Here is a 22,253-nt window from a genome sequence, read left to right as displayed (position 1 = left end):
TATCAATAAAGGCAGAAAAGCATACATTCATTTAAGCATAATATCGCAAATACAAACAAGGCAGGCGTGAAACCGACCAGCAGCCTTTCCTTCCAAGGCGAGAACTCCTTTATAGCCATATTGTGCTTCATTGCAAAGGGGGAGAGGAGCATAAGTAATTTTTTTGCTGACCAATTGGTTGATAGGGGGAGGTTTTAGAGGCGGAGCTTGGGAAAAGAGAAACGAATGTAGGGGTCTTATCGCTGCGTGTGCAAGTGCAAAAAAGCATTTTTTTAATTGGGAAAGAGCGAACTAAAAGGCAAAGTGAGGACTATCAGATGACAAACCGAATATGGAAACCGTGGATTATCCCGCTCCGTTTGGATAAGCCCTAGGTGTGGATTAATTCAAAACCTAATGGGAGGGGGTTCTCATCATTACCTGAGACTAGTATTTTCCTTGATATCTCTTAGCTGCAGGTGTTGGGAATAATATTTGCCATGCATGGAAAACATTCTGAGTAATTGGTGCATATAGACAGCCATTTATCCAAGTGGAAGACAGAATGCATATGACCAGTGGGCAAGCTGGTTGTCTGCATCCTCCAAAGAGGTGACAAATTTTTTCTCCTTGTCATATTCAAATGGGTACTCAAATGTTCATCTCTATCCACCCTATGTTGCTGACGAATCCTTAACTTCATTCCAATTGGTTCTACCAATTGTTGCTGAGACTTTTTAGGAGACCCCTTTTTCCCTCATAGAGCTATAATTTTCAGAGTTCTCTGGGAAGAGAGACAGACTGTTAAACCATTCTGGGAACTGTAGCTCTGTGAGGGGAATAGGAGTCTCCTAATAATTTCTAGCACCCTTCACAAACTACCCTTCCCAGGATTCTTTGAAAGAAGCCATGATTGTTTAAAGTGAAAAATGTATGGTGTTAATGTGGCTAAATGTTAATGTGCTAAAATAATATAAAAACTGCTTGCTTGTGATTGGTGATGAAATAATAAATCTCAATTAATAAATAAATACTGATTGGTAACTATTCCATCTCTAAATTTGATGTGCAGGTTTTACAAATTACACTTTACAAATAATACGTTTCCCCCCCTAGCTACCATATCACACTAATGTAAATCCCATTAGCTATAATAGAAACATATATGTAAAACTCCTAAGTACACAACAGAGAACCACTTCCTCAGTGTTGGTTTATTAAAGCAGAAAATATATGTCAAGGTATCTTGGTATTAAAAATCAGGTCATGATCAATGATGACAAAGGGATTCACCACTGCAGATGGAGACTGAGCTGCTATTCAATATGGAAGCAATAAACATGCAAAATGCACATTGCTGTCTAGGAACATTCTGTGTTTGAACCATAGACAATTCAAAGCAGCAGAAATATCTATGGTAAATCAGACAGGACCCAGGAAACTCAAGAAGCCATCATACCATGACAGCTTCCACTCATGAATAGCATATGAGGCCTTTAGAATCAATATTGTAATTAATACTATTTTAGAAAAGGGGATAAGCATAATGCCTTGAGTTGATGACCATGGAAGGCAGTATGCTTATCCCATTTTCTAAAATATGGGATAACCAAATAATCCATATTCAATTCTGGCATTAAAATCAGACAAATAAACTAAAATATTATTACCAATCTACCTAATTTATTACCAAATACTTTGTATTAAGATTCCCTGGCTTATCTACTACTTCTCTGGTCAGTCTCCTGCTTTAATATTTTCTACGTTTTTAACATAACATGACATGAAGATTATACAATGTTGCTTACTGACAAGCAATATAATATGCACTGCTATGTGTGTCACCTTTGAATCTGACCATGGGTGGTAATTGACTAGGTTGTCAACATCAAGAGATGTTTGAGAAAAGAACTGCTCAATTAAGTAAAAAAATGGCACATTCCCTGGTAAGGGAACACAGAAATTGCTTCATTGTCCTAGGCAGGTACGTCCCTCTAGTGTAGCATTCCTTGATTAGCAAAAGGCCAGTATTGATGCTAGAGGTATAGTCAGCATAGAAAGTGTTGCATATAGCATCATAATTGCATACCAAAAGCAATTACAAAATATTTTTCTAATAAGCAATGCAGTAAGCTCTGGATGGCATGAGCTAATTTATTAGGGGCATTCGGTTTACCAAACTAGCGGTTGGACCCAGAGGTGTTTCTTCTGTCACATAAAAGCACTTCCTTCAGCAGAGGATGGCTTCTACCACTGGACAAATCACATTTCTTCTTATGAAGGATGCTGATCTGGAACCAACCTTTTGTTGCAGTACAGGAAAAAAATAGTGTCCCCAAATTCTCCACCAGTGGCAGGGCATACCAGGGTTGGGTGGCATTGCTCAGCTGGCTTCCCAATGTGAGGTCGCTACTGGTAACCAAGAGGGAGAGGAGAGGCAGTGGGGAGGTTGTGACCACAGAGGCAGGAGTATCAGATTGCCTCTGGCACTATACCCATACCATGCCAACCTGCCCATCACCTCTCTTTCCCTGGTAGTGATGTTGCATTGGGAAGCCAGGTGAGCAATGCTGCTCCACCCCACCGGCAGTTACTGTTCTCCACCCTATTTGTGGGCAGTGAAATGTGGAGCAAGTTTGCTTAATACTCTTGGGAGGGTGATTCTCCAACAGTTTAATATCAGCTTGGCCAATAATGAATGAATGTAAGTTCCTGTTGGTGAATGATTGAAGAAATGGGCTAAGAGACAGGGACTAGAGGCACTGGGATTCATGCCACAACATTAAAATAATATTAAACAATATTAAAATGACCTACAGTTCTCCACTCTATTTATGGAGGATGAACTGGAGGAGGCATTTCATAGGATAAAGGGCTAAAATTTCCCAGCAATTGAAGCAGGGCCAAAACAATGCTGATACCTTACCAGAAATATCTTTCCTAAGACAGTTTGGCCCAACAGAAGTGGCATAGGGGATTTCATTAACTTTTCAGATCAGTAATTTTTCATTGTCCATAATAACAGAGGAGAAGAAAAATTATAATGAAACTTGGAATAAAACTCCAAAGTTTAAAACAGACATTTTGTCCTGTGGGTGATACAAAATTATGGGGGAACAACGGAGCTTCTCATTAAGGAGGTAGTTCACATTTCCTCTTATCTGAAAAACAAATTGGGATTTTTGAATGTTCTTTGAAGGGAAGCCATTCATTGTTTGCAAATGACAGGTGGAACATCTTTCCTTGCCAGGAATCATGGGGTCACTTATTTTCTGTGGTCTGCAAAAACTGAATGTTTGAAAATAGTGGCAATGTTTTATATTAGTCAGCAGGTAGATTAAAGCTAAGTAGTTCTGGAGGTGAATAGATGATTTAGCAATGCGTAGCATCTTGATGAAAAGAGTGATGAATGAGCAGGAATGAGAGTTATTCAACTTCACTATGTCTGTGTACCCACATAACTTTGTTCTGTAGTGCTCAAAGATCAAAACACTTGCAGAATGTATATGAATTAATAATGAAAATATATTATAGATGCCAATACTCAGTGTTCCTTATTCAGCAGTGTATTTGGCAATTCATTAATTAAGTCTGATACATTAGCCTTTTCAGCAAAGGCCTATCTTTCACAAGATGCCTGCTTGTTACTAAGTATCTAAACTCTTGACATACATTACATCAAAGAACCTCTACAATAACTTCTTTCTTTCCTATTTCACTTCTTTCTTATTTTTTGAAATTTGGCAATGAAAACATAGCATGCAATAACATGCTTTCATTTTTCTACTGATAGCAATGTGTACAGCAGTTTCCTGATTCATAATTATGTTGCAAAGGATATCAATAATTTGGGGGCTTTTTCATTCTGTGATTCATCTCAGTGAACCCAAGTTTGGAAGCTTAAGAGCTGCAAAGAATCGTGGGAACCAGCCCCTCCATGGAATCTGTAAATTCCAGAAGCCAAGGGGCACAGACATCCTGACTCCCATGGGAAGAAATCAAAATTTATGAGTTTCTGTATCATTAGAAAACAGACACTTCCAACAAACAATGGGGCCATCTGGATAAAAGGTATCAAGGTGTTCTCTGACTTCTAGGGGATAAGAGATCAATCACCCAAAACTAGGAATTTACAGTAACATTCCTCAGGAGACAGGGATCTTATCAAAAAAACACATCCGGTAAAGCCATAACTCCTATCTGCAATTCCAAAGTTTTCCATTGCCCTCACACCACCATGGAAGACAAGAGACACAAAGCTTGGGGAAATGTTATAACTAGTTTTGGAGAACATGCAGACCAAATTAACCAAATTAAACCTGTTTGGGCAGATGAGCCTAAAACTATATCTGGGTGGAGAACATCCCCCCCCAGACCCCTGGGCATGTCAACAGCCATAGGCTGCAGGCCCCCAGCCAAGGATGTGGATAAATCTGTTCCTCCTTGCTAGGCTAGCCCTGGATGTTCACCTACCCTGCACATCCGGGCCCCGCCGTACCAGCGTTCACCAGAATGCACATGATAGGCTGCGAGAGCCACCCCCCAGGTGCACCCCAGGCCTGAAACCTGGGTGTTCCCCAAAGGGTGCCCCTAATCCCCTAACTGCCTCGGTCTATTTCAGACTAACCCTCCAACCTCCTCACCTGCCTGAACTCCATGCCACAAGAGACTATCAGCTACAGCTTGATCGCCTCTACCCACAAGAAGAATTTCCAACAAGTCAACAGGTCCTCCAAAAATATATCACAACCCCAAGCAGAAAGATGAACACCATCATCCCGGAACAATTGTGGGACCTCATGCCTAATTCTGACATGAGGGATAAACGCCCAACCCAATGCCATCACCAGCTTATGCACTCTCCTGTTCACCCCTCGCCTAGCCCTGTCAATCCTGTTGGGGTGAATAGCACCCCACCAGACTCTCCTTTCCAAGAGGTCAGACCAGATAATAAATAAGCCCGGGAAATTGTATTTGATACAGTACAAATCGTGAAAGATCTTGTGCAGCAATTCCGTACCTGGTCGCTGCACAAAATCATTCTCCCCAAGGTGCACAACTAATATGTGTGGGGCAGGGCGATCTGTCAACACCCTGGTGACAGTGGAAAGAAACTCCCCCCAAAGCACCCCCCTTATAGCCACCCACTGAACAGTTGCCCAGGCTGAAAGGTGTAGCTGAGTACCAATGGGAGTCGAATTGGCCCTCCTCTGCGCCCAGAACAGGATTGAGTGTCCACAGAGGACCACACGGGAAGTCAACGGGACAGACCGCAAACCTGAAACAGAGAAGAAACAACCGTTGACAAGAAAACTCAACAGCAACATTAAAACCTAACATAAGCTTTGAAAGCCACAGATCGCCATCTTCCTATTGCCTGTATCTACTCCAGGGGCAAGCCCACGAGGGCTGCGGCAGAAGCCACCCCAATCTGGAAAGAGTGTAAGCCATACACCACTGAATCTTGCCCAATAGCCAACAAGGCTCTACGCAAAACTGCCCAGAGCTGGAACAGAGTGAGGGCAGACCCATTGTGGTGAACAAACAGGTAGCCTTGGCCCGCTGGCCTAGAAGATAAATGTGCATGCACAGCTGCCACCAGACACAGATTCAATAGGGGGCACGAGCCCAACAGGATGACCTTTCCTTTGCCCCTTTGATCCATCTTGGACCGCTGCAAGATAAGGCGTAAGGACGACTCATGGACCTGGCAGTCAGCCAATCACAAAGCCAAATCAAATTGACCGGTATGGGCCATTCCAAAGGCAAACCCTGTGACACACGGAAGTGCTGGAAAGCTGAGCTGCTGTGATGATAGGCCCTCCCTGTACTGGGTGCCAGTGCAGATTTGATGGCCGCCCGCACCTCTACCTTCCAAGGTTCCAAAGACTGGCTGGCATTCATGTGGGAATGGGTGATACGCCAGGCACCAACTCCCTGAAATGCTCCATCTGGAAGTGAGAAAAGGCATCAGCAATGCAGTTCTGAAGGCCAGGGACATGCCATGCCATGAAAAGGATGTTGTAATGCAAGCACTGTAAAACAAACGCTCGCACCAGACACATCACCCGAACCAACTTAGAAGTCTGAGAATTAACCACACAGACAGTGGCCTGGTTGTCACACCAAAACCTCACTGTACAGTTTTGGAATGCTGAAGGCCATAGGTGCACTGCCATGACTATAGGAAAAAAATCCAAATATGTCAGGTCTGAGGTGATATCCGCAGCCATCCACTCTAAGGGCCACTGCTCTGCACACCACTGATGTCTCACCAGAATTTCGAATCCCAGTCCACCTGCAGCATGCAACATCACCTGAAGCTCTACTTCCAGGAGCAACTCGTTCCTCCAAAAGGAGAGGCCATTGTAATCTTTTAGAAAGGTGAGCCACATGTGCCAATCTGCTCTCATGCCTGCTGTAATCCTGATGAAATGGAACCTAGAGCATACACCCTTCATAGCATCCCATAAGCATCTTAAGAAGTTACTGTAAACCGCCCAGAGAGCTTCGGCTATGGGGCGGTATACAAATATAATACCGTATATTCCGGCGTATAAGACGACTGGGCGTATAAGACGACCCCCAACTTTTGAGAAGATTTTCCTGGGTTAAAAAGTCATCTTATACGCCGGAATAACAGCCCCCCAACCACAGCCACAACTCTTCAACCCGCTTGCCCCCATAGCAACCTGCCCCCAGCCGCAAGAAAGACCCTGATCCCCGTTTAAAAAGCCAGCATCCCTCTCCCCTTTCTTCCCTGCGTGGCCAGCGCCCCCTCGCCCCATAACCCACACCGACCTTTGCCCACCAAGAAGTGGATGTCGCTGAGCACCTCGTTCTTGAAGAGGAAGGCGAAGCGCTCCTGCACCGTCGGCTTTGTCGCCTGCCAGTTGTAGGCCGGCTCCCGCGGCGCCAGCAGGCCGGAGGCAGCGGCGGCGGTGGAGGGCGCCGAGGAGGAGGCCGCAGGGGCAGCTGTCGGCAGCGGGTTCCCGCCTCCGCTGCCTCCCGCTGCTGCTGCCGCCGCCCGGTGGTTGTGCGTCAGCGGAGGTGCCGGCGCGGCCTGCGGCGGCAAGAGCAGCGAAAGCGGCCCGCCGTTGGCCGCCCGAGGAGAAGCAGCCGCCGTGGCCGCGGCCCCGTCGCTCGCCTGAGCAGCCGCGGGCGGAGGAGCAGCAGCAGCGGCGGGAGGCGGCGCAGGCGAGGCTGCCATGGAGGAGAAGGACGCGGGGAGGCTGCTGCTGCTGCTGCTGCCGCCCGGTGGTTGTGCGTCAGCGGAGGCACCGGCGCGGCCTGCACGGCGAGAACAACGAAAGCGGCCCGCCGTTGGCCGCCCGAGGAGGAGCAGCCACCGCCGCCGCGGCCCCGTCGCTCGCCTGAGCAGCCGCGGGCGGAGGAGCAGCAGCGGCGGCGGGAGGCGGCGCAGGCGAGGCCGCCACGGAGGAGAAGGACGCGGGGAGGCTGCTGCTGCTGCTCCCCGCCCCGGCCGCCATTTTGCGGCGGAGGAGGCCGCGCAGGAGATGGCGGGGACGGAGGAGCAATGGGGATTCCCCTCAGGGGAGGGGACGCCGGGCCAGGCTGCAAGCAGGAGAAATACGGTACTATATTCCGGCGTATAAGACGACACCCGGCGTATAAGACGACCCCCAACTTTTGTGAAGATTTTCCTGGGTTAAAAAGTCGTCTTATACGCCGGAATATACGGTAAATAAATACATAAAAATAAATAAGAAGGCCCTTCCAGGCGATATGACTTTGGAAGCGAAAACTTAATATATCTAAATATATCTAAATATAGGAAAGCATTTACCTGGGTTAGAATGAACGTTCTGCCATCGGCAGTGTTGGAGGGACGATACAATAAGACCCCGTATGCAGAACATCTATGCCCCTGTGGAAAAAGAGAAATTGAAACGAATGTTCACGTTATATTACACTGCTCTCTGTATAATCATTTAAGATCGCTTTTAATTACACCTCTTTTAGATCACCAAATATTAAACTCAGAATATTCACGAATAAATTATCTCCTATTGGATTATAAGAAAGAAACTACACTTGAGGTAGCAAAATTTATTGCAGCAGCAATATCAATAAGAAGTATATATATTCAGAGTTTATAATCATTGTAATTTCATTTAAATAGAAATAGTTAAGATATTTTAATGTATGAAATTTTAAAGTTGTGAAATTTTATTATAAGTGCTATACATGGAATTGTAAATTAATTTGTTTAAAGTATGTTATGGATCTTTGGGTCATTAATAAAATTACTACTACTACTAACTAGGTGTTCAGCAAGCTCCTGCAGCTGTAGGAGAGTCCGTTTCTTGGCTTCCACTACCTCACCAAGCGCAAATGCAGTAGCGCTAACTTATCAGCTGGCAGCCTGGAGCTCTGGGAAACAGTGTCGAGTTCAATGCCCAGATAAGTCAAGGAAGTGACAGGGCCCTCAGATTTTTCTGGGGCTAGAGGTACACCCAGTTCATCAGCAAGGATCGAGAAAGTATTGACCAAGTGTGAACATGGCTTTGTGCCAGCTGCCCCGACGAAAAAAAAGCCATCCAAGTAATGGGCTGTCAGGGAAGAACCAGACCTAGCTCTGACAGCCCACTCGAGGAAAGTGCTAAAGGTCTCAAAAGTGGAACATGAAACAGAGCAACCCATAGGCATTGCTCTATCCACGTAATACTTGCCTTGAAACTTAAAGCCCAAGAGGTCGACATCCAAAGAGTGCACAGGCAGCAGTCTAAAAGCTGATTTGATGTCACACTTAGCCAACAATGCCCCATGCCCCCCCTCCCAACCACGCTGACAGCCTCATCAAATTATGTGTAGTGAACAGATGCATCCACCTGCGCTATACCATCATTCACTGAACCCCCTTTAGGGAAGGAGAGATTGTGTATGAGGCAGTATTCCTCAGGCTGTCTCTTGGGGACAATGTCCAGAGGAGAAACCCGGAGATCGGGAAGGGGGGGCTGGCATAAGGGCCAGAGATTCGATCTGCTGCAATTTCCTTGGCTAGCTTAGCCAAAACAACATCGCCCAATTTCCTCACAGAGGCCTGATTAGAAGCATAAACAGGCATCCTAGGACCCTGGTATGGAATTCTAAAACCCTCTGAAAATCCAGCCCACAAATAAGCCGCCACCTTGCGATCTGGGTATGATGCAAGCAACTTGGCTAATGGAGCAAGCTTGATAGGACTACTGGCCTTGCACCACACCTCCGGCTCCACCAGTTGCCGTCCTAGGTTGGCTCTGGTCCCTAACCCCTTGCCTGGCCTGACATGCCCTTCCACAAGAGGCACTGGGGTGTGCACCACTGCAGTTGCCGCATACATACTTGAAATGACAAGGCCGACGTGTGCAACAGCCAGAGCTGTTGTAGGCCCAATAGACCTGCTGGGTTTGAACCCACTGTGACCCTTGGCCTGAACCAGAGGTTGATGCCTGGGCCCTTACCAGCAAATGACCACTGTCCGCCCTTTCACCTGGCAGGCATCATATAACAGAGCCACAAAGCTTGATGCTCAATGTCCCAGTGCATAATTGGGTCAAGGGCCGCCCTTTGACGAAAATGTTCATCATACTTCAGCCATGCTGTGCCTGAGAAGTCACAAAAGGCCCTGTGGATGATGTCCTGGTACTTTATCATAGACAAAGCCCAGGATGGGTATGCTTGGGTCATTACACCCATGTATACCATGTATACATTGGCATTAAGCCAATTAGGCCAGATGTGGTCTACCTTCTTCTTTTGGCTGTTTCCTTATCCTCAGACTCACCCCCCACCTTTTGCTGCTCCTCAGCCTCCTGAAAAAGGAGGGTGAATGCATTTACATATTCACCCCGCCAAATCTTTTCCCGTGTGGCCTGGGTGAGGTGATCCCCCAGCGGGAGAGAGGAATCTCCCTATGGGTACACTCTGACCAGTAAGGGCAACTTCAGAGAAGACCGCAGCCCCTGAGCCACAGGCGGCTGCCAAGGGGCGACAGCTGCGGATGACCAAGGAAGATGTGGCTGAGAGGAACCAGAACTCCCCCATGTATACCACCTGCTGAGAGGAATTGCTTTCCACGATCGGTGACATGCCAGACCCCAAGATCCCCGAATGTGCAGAGGCTAGTGGAGTTTGATTGGGAAGAACTGCCATGCATGTGTTGTTAGGCTCACCTGCGACTGCATTCAGAGATGCCAGCACTGTGGGACCAGGGTTGACCAAAGCAGGCAACACAGCAGGCCCAGGCACCGGCAGGGCTGGAGGGGGCGGAGCTGCAGGGCTGGCAGAGTCAATTGGCATATTCGATCCCAGGTCTGGGAGACCCATTGAAGAGGCAGGTGCTGAGGAAGATGATTCTGTGGACGCTGATGCAGACCTGCTCGCTGCACCCTCCTCCAGACGTGACACTCTGGCAACAAGATTACAAGGCAGATTAGTTTTAGAAGCTAACCTGACAGGTTTCCTAGATGGTTCTTGCAAGCTAGGGCCAGCTTCCACATCCACCGGAGACTCCGCTCCTTCTCAAGGGCCTCAATCCTATCTATTAGTGCCCTAACAGTCCCCATATCTTCCTCATCATCAGAGGACTGAAGTTGGGCTGTGTGGCATCTGTTCGCCTGCCTCACAACCTTCACCCCCCGTTTCTGCTTTGCTTTCTTTGGGGGTATACTTCCAACTCACCCCCTGCCAACGAACAAGAACTGGGATGTATGCTAAATGAATAGACGCAATCAAACTCACCAAACTAGCACAACAGGTAAAGCAAAACCACCACAACAGCAACAACAGCACTAAAGAGTAGACTAAAGAACAATTGAACTAGGTAACAATGCAATATTCCTCAAACAGAGCACCCCAACCAACTATCCAAATTAAACTATGCTAAATCAGGAATGATCCCAAACAGGAACCTGCATGAGCTGAGGGCCTGAGACCTGCAACATGCCACCCACCAGGCCTAGCTCAAAGCCGCTCAAAACACTTCACCCCCCGCCCTAACAGGGAAAAGGCTGGCGAACTACGAGGCTGCTGCCGCTGTCCACACTGAGGGCAAGCCCGCGCACAGCCACGTGCCTTGCTCAACGGCCTGGCTCTCTGCTCACGCCCAAGCAAGAAGGCCACCGTGCCACAGGCCCACGCTGCCACCTACACATGCTGCATGCCACTGCCCCACCATGAGCCGCCTCCCACGGCTTACCAATCACTACAAGGCCCAGTCCCTACTCGAATAAAGCAGGGAAGGCCACAGCACCATAAAGGCCGACACCACAGCCCACAAGCACTACAGGCCCCAATGCCAAGGCAACCCTAATTGCCACTCCCCTCGCGCTCAGGCACGTAACGAGGGAGAACCACAGCCGAGGCGTGACTGCTGCCATGCCAAAGGTGCTCAGCTCCAACCAGCACCCACTTGAGAGTGGGAAAAGCCACAGTTCGGCCTGGATGCGAACCCCGCCATCTCCACCACACAAAATGGGGGGAAAGGAGTCAAGGGAGCCACTCCCCAAAGCACCAAAAAGGACGCTGGCTGAGAGAGAGGAACAATTGAAGCCCCCAGAGGCAGGGAGTCACGAAACTGCACTCCCTCGACACGAGTTCCCAATGCTGAAACAGGTGTCAGCGTTGGCCCTCTCAACGTCTTCAGAAGCAGATCTCCCTCTTTCTGTTGCAAAATATGACGAGGAAAATCTGGGAGGGGACCACGCTTAAAAAGCCTAGCTCTCCGCCCCTCCCCCCATGGCTTATAGGTCACACCTGACCTTCTCCCTCCCTGGATTATACCACTTCCTTGACCCATGGGGGTGTGGAGGCAAAGGCACTCCCACCAATAGTGGGAATGGCATTGTTCTTCACTTGTCACATCAGCACTGCCCCTCCCATTTTACATGTTACTCAAGGTAATTCAGAAACACATATATGGTCATGATTCCATGGGTTTTAGCAGCAGCTCTCTCAGGGGCTCTACTGCTGTCTTACTCTACACAACACACCCTAGGAACAACATCAAGGCTGCAAGGAACCATGAGAACTAAGGAAAGATGAGATCTTTTGGGTCTAGCAAAGGCTACAGTAAGAGTGGCATGCAGGTTTCATTCCAGCAAAAGGTTCCACTACATTCACAGGGGTGGCATTTGAGTTTCCAGTGAGGATACACACATGTGGGGATTCAAACATACCCGTGTAACTATTATTGTACACACAAAAATTCATATTGTTATTCATGCACTAAGCAAACATAAAAAAAAATATTCTTGGTTGTTATTAGATTAATGACAAGTGCTCCAATCCAGTAGGGGAAAAAAGTGTACACGATCCTAATGTGCATTTTAGCCATCCACAATGAGACGCAAATTAAACTAGCTTCAAGCATTTTTTCATGAAAATGCAACACACACATATAGATGGATGGATCTGTCAGTGTTGGTTTCTCTCCATTTTACTTTTTTTTCCTGTCTGAAGTTCAGTTTGTCCCATTTCCACATCAGTTTCTGAATGTTTTTCTTTTTAAAAAGTTAGTATGAAAATGCATATGATACTTATTATTTATTTATTATTAATTTGATTTATTATCCACCCAAGGTGCCAGGGTGAGTCACAACAATTTAAAATACATTTAAAAAAGAGTAAAACAAATTACAATCACAAGTACAAGTACAGGATGGGTCCTAAAACTCTATATCTCAAGTAGGGATGGGATCCATTGACTAGTGGCAGTTCAAAAGCATTACATCAACATGATACATATGATACAAAATTGGGGGGCATAGGTAATACCGTGGAAGACAGAAACAAAATTAAAAGGAACCTTGATAGGCTGGAACATTGGGCTGAAAACAACAAAATGAAATTCAAGAGGGATAAATGCAAAATTCTACACTTAGGAAAAAGAAACCAAATGCACAGTTATAAGATGGGGGATACTTGGCTCAGCAGTACAACATGTGAGAAGGATCTTGGAATTGTCGTTGATCACAAGCTGAATATGAACCAACAGTGTGATGTGGCTGCAAAAAAAGGCAAATGCTATATTAGACTGCATTAACAGAAGTATAGTTTCCAAACCATGTGAAGTACCCCTCTATTCAGCACTGGTTAGGCCTCATCTTGAATATTGCATCCAGTTCTGGTCTCCACACTTCAAGAAGGATGCAGACAAACTGGAACGGGTTCAGAGGAGGGCAACAAGGATGATCAGGGGACTGAAAACAGAGCCCTATGAGGAGAGATTGAAAGAACTTGGCATGTTTAGCCTGGAGAAGAGAAGACTGAGGGGAAATATGATAGCACTCTTCAAGTACATGAAAGGTTGTCACATAGAGAAAGGCTGGGAACTCTTCTCGATCATCCCAGAGTGCAGGACACGGAATAATGGGATCAAGTTGCAGGAAGCCAGATTTTGACTGGACATCAGGAAAAACTTCATGTTAGAGCCATACAACAATGGAATCAATTACCTAGAGAGGTAGTGGGCTCTCCAACACTGGAGGCATTCAAGAGGCAGCTGGACAGCCATCTGTTGGGAATGCTTTGATTTGGATTCCTGCATCGAGCAGGGGGTTGGACTTGATGGCCTTATAGGCCCCTTTCAACTCTACTATGCTATGGTTCTATGATTCTATGACCTAAGAGGCTGGCATTGATTCAGGTTCGTTCTTTATCCACTAGCCACTGCTTTTACCAATCCGTTGTGTGTGGGTTTTTTTTGGGGGGGGGGTCAGACAAAATGTTAATATTAATACTTAATTTTAAGGAAATATTTATATTTTATGGAAATACCTATATTTCTTTTTAAAATATTGGTATTTTAAAGGAAATATTGATAAACTATCATTCTTAAAATCAATATTTTACAGGCAGTTTTTTTAAAAGTCTCTTTTCAAAATTAGCCACAGGAATTCACTACCCTAAAATCCAATCCTCAACAACTGAGAATAATTCAAATTGGGTGGAATTCTAGCACATCCCTAATCTCAAGTGTCAAAAGCCAGGGTAAAGATATGCATCTAGTGAAGGTGCTAGACACAACTCTGTGGGGAAGGATTCCACAATTTAGGGACTGACACAGAGGATGCCCTATCCTAGACTTCTGTTGCCCCTAAGCTTATGAGAGCAGTGGAACTACAAACACAGACACACACACACTGATCTTAACACCTGAGAGGGTCTGTAAGGAAGGTCATCTTTCAGATACTTCAGGTCTAATCATTTAGGGCTTTAAACACCATTGTAAGCACCTTGAATTGAGCCTGAAAATGAACTTCCAACCAATGCAGCTGTTTTAAAACAGGTTGTATGAGATCTAAATGAAACTCCAGCCAGAATTCTGGCTACTGCATTTTGGACTAATTGAAGTTTCTGGGTCATTTTCAAGAACAGCCCTATGTACACCATGTTACAATAATCCAGTTAAGTGGTGCAAAACAAAAACTACTGATCCTTCAGTGGTCACTGGCAGATAGGATTATCAACCCTCCAGGTTTGGCCTGGAATAACCAGGAATTGAGCTCTATCACCAGGAGAACTGCCAAACCTCCAGATCTGGTCTGGAGTTCAGGAATTGACCTTGATCTCCAAGACCCTCTTGAGGCCAATACTAGAGATGTGACAAGCCACCATTGTAGTCTCAGGTAGCCTAAGTAGGAAGGTGCAGGATATACAAAGGGGAGGTTAATAGTCAGTAAAGAGAGGGGAAAACCATGAAAACTACTAGTGGCTAAATGTTGCAAAATGGAGTCAGGAGACCCGTACAGATTCAGAGGCAGCCAGGAGTAACAGAGAGGAGGAGCTGAGTATTCAATAACAGTTCTCTGTATCTCTCTGGAGCTAGGCATGTTGCAGCTGCCTGCTGACTGAGCAAGGAGAAGGCCTCTCTGTACTATTCTGGTCAGTCATATGATTTTTCTTTCTTAAACTTAAACAAAAACACTCAAATCATGACAGACAGTGGGGGTGGGGGTGGTGAAGTACCTTCAGACAGTGGCACAGTAAAAAAAGAGAAGGTGTTTGCTTCGTTTTAGTGATGAATGGTGCAAGGAGGACGCATTCAAAAACTGGCTTCACAAAGTCAACACAGTTACAGCAGAATGCATTCTGTGCCATCAAGGATTTTCAGTTAAGTATGAGGGACGAAATGCAGTGAGAAGCCGTGATGAAAGTATAAAACACAAGCAGAGAAACAACAGAAAAAAATGTCACAAATCTCATCATTTTTTACTGTATGGGAAAATGTCCGCAAGACATATTGGTGTAAATGAGGAAGTGTAGGATGGTATGCTCAATTCCCCTGTCTCATGCTGTTGCCCCATGCCCCTGCATCCCAGTCAGGTGGGCCTTGGGCATGCTTTCTCACCTGGCCTATGTAGAATACAATAACATATAAGTCCAAGTGGCTTTGTTGATGTAACACAGATGAGGTAAGGGAGGCTCTTAATTGGCAAAAATAGATAATGGATGCCAACAGATCATTAGGGAGGTATATCATATATTTAGGTAATTTGTCACATCTGTATATGGCAAGTACTATAAATTACAACAAATGTATTTCTAGAAATTGTTAAATAAACCATTTAAAATATGCCATAATGAAAATAAAATATATTGCCAGTAATGTTACTGGGGATACATTATAGCTCTTTCTAATTAAGCCAAGACTTCATTATAGTGCTTCTCATTATCATTTGTAGTATTTTATTATAATTATCTATGTTATGTACAAGGAATTAAATTAATGTTTTTAATAACACCTTCAACCTTAGCTGATATACTCCTGCATGACAGTGTAATAACTACACTCAAATGTGCAATTTAATTGGCCATTGCATTAATTCTTTTGTAGTAAAATTATTTCTAGAACAGGTTTGCCTTTTTGTTCTTCGTGTACTCCATTCCTTGTACAGTTTACAAGTAATATTAACTTCAATTACAATACTGCAGTAATATTATTTCAAAGCTTCATGGACAGAAGATTTTTTGAGGAACACAATTATGGAGCAAACATAGGAACATAAGATTCAGAGGAGGGCAACAAAGGATGATCAGGGGGCTGGAAACAAAACCCTGTAAGGAGGGACCAAAAGAACTGGGCATGTTTAGCCTTAAAAGGAGCCTGAGGGCAGATATGATAGCACTTTTCAAGTACTTGAAAGGTTGGCACACAGAGGAGAGCCAGGATCTCTTCTCGATCGTCCCAGTGTGCAGAACATGGAATAATGGGCTCAAGTTTCAGGAAGCCAGATTTTGACTGAACATCAGAAAAAACTTCCTAGCTGTTAAAGGAGTATGGCAATGGAACCAATTACCTATGGAGGTGACGGGCTCTCCAACACTGGAGGTATCAAGAAGCAGTTGGACAGCCATCTGTTGGGTATGCTTTAACTTGGATTCCTGCATTGAGCAGAGGGTTGGACTCGATGGGCTTATAGACCCCTTCTAACTCTACTTTGATTCTGTGAACAGTCTGTTTGGTTTAAACAGAGCTTTTGTTTGAAGCAAGATCTAACATACTACAGCACCATTTTAGGAAAAGCTTTTGTACACAGGAAAGCAATGGACAATGTCCAACAAAGTCAAAGAGTAGATCCATTGAAATCAATTGACTTGAATCCATTAATTCCAATGGGTTCTCTCTGAGCATGAATAGCATTGGATATCACCCAATGTACATAAGACCTCAAAGCACTGTACATCTCAAAACTGAGTAGCCAACTTTTAATAGCAGGACTGGTCAGAAGTAGATCATTGTCCTCCTCCTGCTGGTTGCTGGAGACATTGCAGAAAACGTTGAACTAGGTGGACCAATCAAGGTACTTCTTTTTAATGCTGTGCTGAACCCTCAATTTCATGAAACCACTCTCACAAAAGAGGGTCATTTTCAGGGGAATTTTTTGAGTATTTCTGACATTTTGTTTTTATGAGCAGGTTGGGGGGGTTTACTTACATTAATAATTTACATTACAAGAAGTGCTCTTCCTTGTAACTTAAAAAAACCCTCACTCTCTTGTATCTCACTCTCTTGTGCTCTATAGCTTGGCTAGACAGCTCACAAGTGGAATATCCATGGAAGAATGTCTCAACGACAGAACATTCTCCATCGGCATTCTAGGAAGCACTCTGGCCAGGAAAACTGTGAAGTGCTATTACAAGGAAGAAGTCACTTGACCACCTAATTACATTAATTAATAAAATAAATGTCAACCCCCCTTTAACTCCAAATCACCACCACTAAATCTTAGCAAAATACTCCTATTTCTCCCCAATTTTCAGGACTGATTTCTTTTCAATCTTCTCGTCCACACATCTGGAAAAAAAACTCAGCAAAAATTATTTGAAGAGGAAACCTGCTACTGAGCTTCTTGACCACAGACGTCTATGGTCTATGCCTTGACCACAGAAGTGTGTTGGAAACACTTATGTAACAGAGATGATTAAAGACCTTGCGCTGAGCAAAGGTCAATCTCCAAATGTAGGGTGGTGTTTCATCTTACAGAAAGACAAAAAGTGGATGTATGAATTTTCTAGCATAGCACAAGTGCCTGTTTCTCCATTATGAAATGCATGGCTTTCCATATGCATGTGGGTTTTGTGCATCCTACTAAAGAAAGCAAGTTGCAAAAGAAGGTAAAAACATGGAAACGTGAGTTACTTGCAAATTAACTTTTTGCAGCTTCAAATAATGGCCTTCACTGAGAGCATCTTTAATAAAGTTTCATGCGCATCTGAGGGGACAGGATTAATATAGTATTGTATGGGAATATGTGCATTCATTTCAGATTGAAGGGTAGACTGAAGTGACAGAAAAAAACAGAGGGAGGGAGGAAGCTACATTGTTTTCTTCTTGCCACCACCATTTAGGGTTACCAGGTTCAGGGCCTGATCATGATCCTGTATCTTTAGGAGAAGAGAAAGTCAGCCAAGTGCAGGCGTTCTTGCAACACTATAATGAGAAAAACCACAAGGTGGAATTCTCCCTTCCACCTGCACAACATTTAAAGACACAGAAGACCTCTTGGAGGCCGGGCCTGACAACCAAGAGGTCTTCTGTATCTTTAAAAGTTGTGCAGGGGGGCGGGAGAATTCCACCTTGTGGTTTTTCTCATTACAGTGTTGCAAGGACACCTGCACTTGGTTGACTTTCTCTTCTCCTAAAGATACAGGATCAGTCTCAGGCCAGGAACCTGGCAGCCCTATCACCATTACAGCCAGAGCCAGGTAATGTGAGTGAAGTAGGGAGAGGGAAAATCAAGAGAAGTATTCAGTGGCTGGAGAATGAATGGCCTGGTTTTGAATACAGGCCTGCTTTATGAGGATACCAGATTAATTTTCCAAACTGGTCATTATAAAGTTTGGCAACATCAGTGCAACAGACTGAACATTTATAACAGAGATAGGGAACTTGTGGCTCTCCAGAGTTGTTGAACTACAACTCCCATCATCCCTGAACATTGGCCATGATGGCTTGGCCTGATGGGAGTTGTTATTCAACATTTGCAGGGCTACAGATCCTCACCCCTGATTTATGACATGTAGCTCAATGCAAAAAGAGTGGCCAAGTTATTAGAAGGATGACAGGATAAGCAGACAATGAGTGGAGTAAGCTTCTTTCCAGACATATACTGGAATAAAATTAATTCATTAAAGCAACTGTGGGCAGATTCTTGAAGCTTGTATGTTGCGACCCAGGGGTGAAATAAGACGCAGACACAATATGATGGGTTAAATAACGGGCCACTTTATTAAACCAAATTCATATTATGACAATGAACCTGCAAAGGGGAACATAAGTGCGGGATTCAACTGGTGAGTCAGGCAAAGCCTGCTTGCAGCTGTTCGGGCGACCCAAACCCCTGTCAGGCAAAGGGGTGCAATCTGTCAACCCCTTGCCCTGACCACACTCCAATTGGGCGTAGGGAGGCCAACCTGCGTCACCGCCCCCCGGTGCCGTGAAACTCCGGGTGGATGAGACCTGTTGGCCCCAAAGGCGACCCGTATCCTGCCCTCAGGCCGTAAAACCCGGAGCTGCAGGCCTCCGGAACTGCCTATCACCTCCAAAGGTGCCTAAAGGTGTCACCTAGCTGCCCTTCACCTTCAACCTTTCCTGCACTTCCTCGCCACAGAATGGGGACAAACCTCTGTTTAGTCACCCTTTACCCCACATTCAGACAAGATGTCCTTCAAGCCCCTCTGCAGGTCTTCTAAAAGGATATCATTACCTACATCGGTCATATGAATGCCATCTGACCGATATAGCTCAACCTTACTGCGCCTTATCTCTGGATGGTGAATGACAAAACCACCAGAGTCCAATAGAGCAAGATGGAGCTGCCTATTTACTGTTTTGCGGGTCCTATTTATCCCACTAGGGTCACCCATATAATTCCAGTGCCTACGGGGTAAAATATCTGACCAAATCAAGTGTACCCCTGGCCAACGCTGCATAATGGCCCGGAAGTCAGCAGTCGCCTGTTCAATAAGGGCTCTGCCCTTCAACATGCCAAGGTCATTCCCTCCCAGGTGAATGACCAAAAACTGTGGCGCATTCCGAACTACTGCCGTCAGCAGTCGCCTGTTCAATAAGGGCTCTGCCCTTCAACATGCCAAGGTCATTCCCTCCTAGGTGAATGACCAAAGACTGTGGCGCATTCCGAACTACTGCTGTCTGGAAGAGCGCTGGAAGGAGCACGTCCCAGAGCATCCCACGGCGGCCCAGCCATTGCACGTTAGCCCACCGGCTAAGCCCAAGCTGCTTGCCCACACGCGACTTCGCTGCCCTGCGGCCTGCCCAAAAGACCATACCATGGCCTCAGAGGAGGATGTGCACTCTTTCGTCTCCCTTCCAGCAGCCTGTCAAAACAAACAATGGAAACTCATAACAGTGACAGAAACAAGTCACAAACTGGTTTTTCGAACCCCTCGAAAAGGCCGAATATAGGACCTATAGGCTGTAGAACGCCATCTGCCCAGGGACTGTAACTGGCCTTGGGAAAAACCCAAGCAGGTAGCCGTAGACACTGCGCCAATACGAAAAGAATGTGTCCCAAACTTGTTGGGATCGAGTCCCATATGCCCAAGGGCTAACCTAGTAACCGCCCAAAACTGAAATCTAGAAAGAGGGAGGCCATCCTTATGAACAAATAAGTATCCTGGCTGTTGTCCACGGACTGTTAAGAACTTAGCCAATGCTGTTACATGGCAAATTTTGTGCCTCCGTGAGGGGGAAAGAACCACCATACGTCCTCTCTTGCGCTGATCAGTCTTTGACCAGCGCAGCTGGAGGGTAGCCTGTCCCTCCCTCCAACTAAAGTCAGACAGCAAAAGGGGGACGGGAGGATAGGTCAGTCCTGGACCCCGCCAGCACCTCACTGATCCTAAAAACTCCGAAGAACAGTGTAAGTGCGGCCGCATGAAAAAGCAGGGCCTCAAAAGACGATGAACATATACGTTCAAATTGGGACAAGAGCCCTAGCAAAAGTTCTGGGTGAATAGGGGAGCGAGGATCAGAAGTGGCGGGGTGTTCCCTTGCCCAGCCTTCCAACATCTTACGAAGTCAGAAGTCATCAGAAAAGTCCCGCAAACCTCGGGACTTGGCCAGAAAGGATAGGCCAGAGAGCTTACCTCGAATAGTCTTAACGGCAAGGCCCTTCCTCCTGCCTTCCACGCAAAACTCTATGAGGTCTTCCACTGGGATGGGCCACTGCTGTACGTAACCCCTTTCTACCCTGAAAGCCAATAGCTCCCTACCTGCTCTCTGGTAGCTGGCCATAGTACTGGGCGCAATGGACAGGCTTATCGCTCTCTCCGACTCAAGTTGCCAATCTCCCACAGGTCAGGAGGGACCACGTCCGGCCAAGCCTTGGCCCATGGCTTCAGGTGGCAAAATCTCTCCATCTGGTTCCGTGACAGAGCACTGGCAAAGAGCCAATCTTGATACCCAGAAAGGTGAACAATGGGACAGGATCCTCCATATTCCCAGTTTTCAAGGGAACCCCCCCAGTTACATATCCATACTATAAGCTGTGACCTCAGGTGCTAACATGCACCCCAAAATCTGCCCTACCAATGAACAGCCCATCATACAGATAGTGCCCCACTGTTTCTGAGTCCACTTGTCTCCTGACTGCCCCCTACCAGAAGGATCTGAAGCACTCCATGCGAGAAATATAGCAGTCCATAGGCAATGCTCTGACAACTGTGCGCACCATGTTAAATGAAACATAGAGCACCGTTCCTAGACTATCAGGTATGAACCCGTTACTGCCTGACCCCTTAAATAAGGCTGGTTGTGAATCAGGCGTAATTTGCCCACTGCCTTTTAAGGCCCTACCCGACTGGGGTGGCCAGGAAGGGGCCAAAAACTCTGCCCAACTGTACATTTTTACACTCTGTCCCTGGCAATTACCGCCATAACTAAAACAGACTGAAGATTGTAGGCCATGAAGGCCAGCTGGGAGTTGGAGGCCATGACTGCCCCTCCCAGAAGGAGCTGAAGCACTCCATGTGAGAAATATAGCAGTCCATAGATAATGCTCTGCCACATAAAAACGCATAAGGCATCTCTATCATAGGCATGCACCATGTTGAATGAAGTGCAGCGCACTATCCCAGACTACCCAGTATAAACCCATCACTGCCTGACCCCTTAAACAGGACTGGTGGTGAATCAGGTGTAATATGCCCTCTGCATCCTAGGGCCATAACTACGACAGATTTAAGACTGTATGCCCTGAAGGCCAGCCGGGAGTTGGAATCTGGGATCAGGAAACCAAAAGAAAAACACCATAACACAGACAAACCTTCCTTTAAACCGGGTAGCCAGTAAGCCAAGTTCGTAGTACCTCAAGTCTAACTGGGGAGGGACACATGTTCCTGAGCAGCTTAAGCTGGGGGCTTCCTCTTACCCCCTTGAAGGCCTCCGGCCTAATATCTCACTGCTGTGCATATCCTTCTGCAAAGAAAGGAAGTAAATCATTTATGAGTAAGTACACTTTACCAGCTACTATTCCTTGGCAGCTAATCCAGTTCCCCTAAAGCACAGAGACTGAGGATATGCTGCTGTCACCAATATTTGGACCCACTGCAGCTTTCTCCTAGTGGGTTTCCAAACAACCATAATAATAAATGTTCAAATGCAAAATGTGCATGCTACATTGATTTTAAGTAACTGATATCAAAATAGAAGTGCCAATATAAAAGTTGCATGCTATATATGACTGCAGGTAAATGATATCAGAAATCCTAACAAATAAGGTTGTTTTTTGTCGTCGTTGTTGTTGTTA

The 22,253-nt window shown here is 45.8% G+C and overlaps 1 long non-coding RNA gene across 2 annotated transcripts; it reads right to left on the bottom strand.

Annotated features, from left to right (window-relative positions):
• Positions 1 to 1,179: 1,179 nt before the first annotated feature.
• Positions 1,180 to 21,915, bottom strand: LOC133385915 (uncharacterized). Of its 2 annotated transcripts, none has more exons than XR_009763012.1 (4): positions 21,771 to 21,915; positions 10,155 to 10,390; positions 7,787 to 7,867; positions 1,180 to 5,257 (listed from the first exon to the last, which is right to left on the bottom strand). It is a non-coding gene; the product is annotated as an uncharacterized LOC133385915 (long non-coding RNA). The 2 variants fall into 2 exon arrangements; XR_009763011.1 differs by having other exon boundaries at positions 21,813 to 21,915.
• Between the last annotated feature and the right edge of the window lie 338 nt (positions 21,916 to 22,253).

This window comes from Rhineura floridana, chromosome 5, assembly GCF_030035675.1.
Source record: "Rhineura floridana isolate rRhiFlo1 chromosome 5, rRhiFlo1.hap2, whole genome shotgun sequence".
Lineage (NCBI taxonomy): Eukaryota > Metazoa > Chordata > Lepidosauria > Squamata > Rhineuridae > Rhineura > Rhineura floridana.
The sequence above is the reverse complement of the archived record's forward strand: the minus strand, read 5'-3'. Positions and strand labels throughout refer to the sequence as shown.